The sequence below is a fragment of the Acomys minous genome, assembly GCF_964271855.1.
Source record: "Acomys minous genome assembly, chromosome: 9".
In the NCBI taxonomy this organism is placed as follows: domain Eukaryota; kingdom Metazoa; phylum Chordata; class Mammalia; order Rodentia; family Muridae; genus Acomys; species Acomys minous.
In genome coordinates, this window is record NC_140490.1 from 106237037 (window position 1) to 106240692 (window position 3656).

General features: G+C 36.4%; 1 pseudogene across 1 annotated transcript; it reads left to right on the forward strand.

Moving 5' to 3' along the window:
* Window positions 1-417: 417 nt before the first annotated feature.
* Window positions 418-3229, forward strand: LOC311605924 (small ribosomal subunit protein eS6-like; annotated as a pseudogene). The gene is made up of 2 exons: window positions 418-451; window positions 2659-3229. The product of its transcript is annotated as a small ribosomal subunit protein eS6-like (transcript).
* Window positions 3230-3656: the final 427 nt, after the last annotated feature.

Below are 3656 nucleotides of genomic sequence, written 5' to 3' on the forward strand. Positions count from 1 at the left end.
TAAACCTGAAGCTCACCTATTGACTATGAATTCTCCTTTTTCCACTTGTCCTAGGCTGGGGTCTAGGCTTGTCCTAGGCAAAGATATGTTGCCACCATGTATAACTTTTCAAATAACTTTAAATAACCCATTTATTAAATTATAAAAATAATGTAATGTTTTAAAATTTTGTTTCTAAAGAGCTCCATTATGTTTCCTTAACAAAATTATATTCAGAGATAAAATGTATTCTACTTTGTCATGACAATATTTTATCACTGATTATAGATGTAGGTTTTGGAATTTTTTATGTATTAAAAAATCTACAAAATTATATTGAAATTTACTCTCAATACACTGTGAAGGAAATTCTTTTCCAAGGTAATTTTAGACGAGTGAATAGATAAGGCTTTACCTTATAATGCTACGGTTGTCAGCATGGATTTTATTCTTGCTCTCCATAATAGTGCAGGTGACACACAGGTGACTCTTGTTACAGAACTGCCTACCAAATTGAACAGAGTTTTGAGGAATGTGGCAAAAAAAAAAAAACCCACACAGTGATTTGTAATTAAGAATATTACTCTTTAAAGATCCATTGTCTCCCATTCTAATTTATTTTCAATTTATAAATACAAAAATTGTAACAACTTCACTTTCCAAGTATTTTGACCAACTGCTGTAGGCATTCACTTCTGTAATTCTGGGAATTATACCAAAAAAAAAAAAAAATACGTTTTACCAAGACTTAGCAGGTAATTACTACTTATTATTTTTCACTTAGTGGAGTTCCATACAACTCATTATACCTGAAACAGCTGGTAAATTAAAATATTAATTACATTACAAATTTGCAAATACTTCTGATGAAGTGTTTTTTTACTATGACTTAAAGACATTCTAATTAAAACCTTTCCTCTGCAAGCTCCCTTCCTATTTAAATAAATATTTGCCATTTAAGATTCTTGGCAAACTCAAACCAAATTGACAATTCAATTTGTAAGGTCTTACTTTACATCTAGAGTTATATATAACATCATTTTACATTCTAATTTAATGGATTAAATTTTTTAAAATATAATTTTAAAAGTAATTTTTTTTTTAAAGTTGAGATATGCAGGCTGTAGGTACAAGGTTATTGTGTAATTCCAATGCTGACTTCTGTATCCCATACACGTGCTTACAGTTCTTGTTCTGAGAATCTCCTGCCTCAGTGTTGTGTAAACACTGCTCCCCAGTCATCCCCGGCTATGCCAATAAAGCAGCTTACAGGCAATTTCTGAGTAAAAGAGAGAATAAGCATGGACTTCCTGCCCGCCAGGGAGGAGGAGTTAGAGGAGGAAGTAGGGGATTGAGCCACAGGATGAGGTCCAGGAGGGAAGAGAATATTCATCTGGTCCAGAGATGGCATCAAGTTTATCTATCTCCGGGATTTACTCTGAAAGGACACCAGACAAGCTTAGAGGGCTAAGAATAGAGTTAAAACTGCTCAAGATTGTGCCATGAAGCTTGTTAAATAAATAATACAACAGGGTTTCATTTATTTGTGTTATAGGCAGGTTAAGAGAGAATCTGAGAAACAAACACAATTTTATAAAAATAACTGTGACAGCAGATAGCTACATAACACACATTATTAAAGAGCATTAAGCCCAAAGTAAAAATATAGATATAATTATTTTTCTACTTTGTAAGTTATAAATGACAGAAAATAAATCATGGTGTTTATTATTTATTCTATAATATCTCAAAATAATGGCTAGCTTAAGAAAGATTTTTTTCTAAGCTGAGGAATTACTTTGAGACATATTTGTCTGAACACGCACATAGCCTCCAAACTCTGCAGTTCAGATTTAGTGAATCATTAAATAAAAAATAAGGATGAAAGTAGTAATGACTATCAATGTCAATGTGCGTCATAGTTTTACTTGTTTTGCTTTTAGCCAAAGGAGAAATTTGTTATATAAATGTGTCCAGTAGCTATAATTTGATGTAAAGAAAAATATAAAAATGTTAAACCATTTGTAGAAGCAAATACAATGAAACTTGACTATGACCCAAAGAGTCTGGATGATAAAATTTGGTGTTTTGTTGTTGTTGTTGTTGTTGTTGTTGTTGTTTACTTTTCTTGTCTTTTACAAAATATTTCACTTCTGCAAAGCACCTCCGCAAGCTTAGTTTCTAGGGGATGGAAAGGTGGCTCTGCACGGGAATGCTTTCTTTGTTCTCCCATTGGAGCTGGGATTAACTCCAGAAGCCACATGGCAGATCACAACCATGTGTAACTCCACTGACATCTCTCTTCTGTAGACACCAGAAATGCATATGGTAAACATACATGTAGGCAAACATCCAAATTATATCAAATAAAATATTTTTTAAAAAAGATTAGTTGCTGATAAAATTCCTTGACAAAACCCACCTTGGAGGAGAAAGCAAGTTGTTTTAGCTTTCAATTCCACCTTAATGTTTATCACTGTAAAGAAATCACCGTGGGGACTTCTCCCTGCTACCTATATCACATCCATAATGAAGAACAGAAAAAAAAATGAATGCGTACAATCTCACATGTTTGTTTGAATCACCTCGGTTTCTCCACTCAAGACGCCACGCCTAAGAAATAGTACTGTCGCTCTTTTTCCGTGGCGCCTCCTAGGTGGTCAGCTGTGTCCATGTGAGGCTTCCCTGCCACCGGCTGTCAGAAACTCATTGAAGTAGACAGTGAGCGCGAGCTTCTTCTGTTCACGAGAATTGCAAGGCACAGAAGTAGCTGCTGATACTCTGGGTGAAGGATGGAAGGGTTATGTGGTCCTGATCAGTGGTGGGAATGACAAACAGGGTTTTCCCACGAAGCAGGGCATTTTGACCCACGGCAGAGTGCGCCTGCTGTTGAGTAAGGGGCGTTCTTGTTATAGACCAAGAAGAACTAGCGAGAGGAAGCACAAGTCTGTTTGTGGACGCATTGTGGGTGCCAATCTGAGTATAATAAACTTGGCTATTGGGGAAAAAAAGAGAGAAGTATATTTCTGGACTGGCAGATGCTACTGTGCCTCATCGGCTGGGACCTTAAAGAGCAGAATCAGAAAGCTCTTTAATCTCTCTAAAGAAGATGATGTCTGCCAATATGTTGTCAGAAAGCCCTCAAAAACAAAGATTAGAAGCCCAGGACCAAAGCACCCAAGATTCAGCGTCCCGTGTCCTGCAACACAAACGCCAACGCACAACTCTGAAGAAACAGCTGGGCCTTTAATCCCAGCACTCAGGAGGCAGAGGAAGTCAGATCGCTGTGAGTTCGAGGCCAGCTTTGTCTACAAAGTGACTCCAGGGCAGCCAAGATAGCACAGAGAAACCGTGTTTCAAAACATCAAAAAAAACAAACAAACGGAAAAGAAGAAGAAGAAGAAGAAGAAGAAGAAGAAGAAGAAGAAGAAGAAGAAGAAGAAGAAGAAGAAGAAGAAGAAGAAGAAAGAAAGAAAAGAAAAAAGAAAGACAAGGAGGAGGTTGTAGAGTATGCTAAACTTTTGACCAACAGAATAATGAAGGAAGCCAAAGAAATGCTCCAGAAACAAATTGCCAAGGGATACAGAGCTGTTCTTCCTGAAAGCTTCTACTTCTAAGTCGGAGTCCAGTCAAAAACAAGTCTTTAAGAGTAACAAATAAATGATCAGACCTTGAAA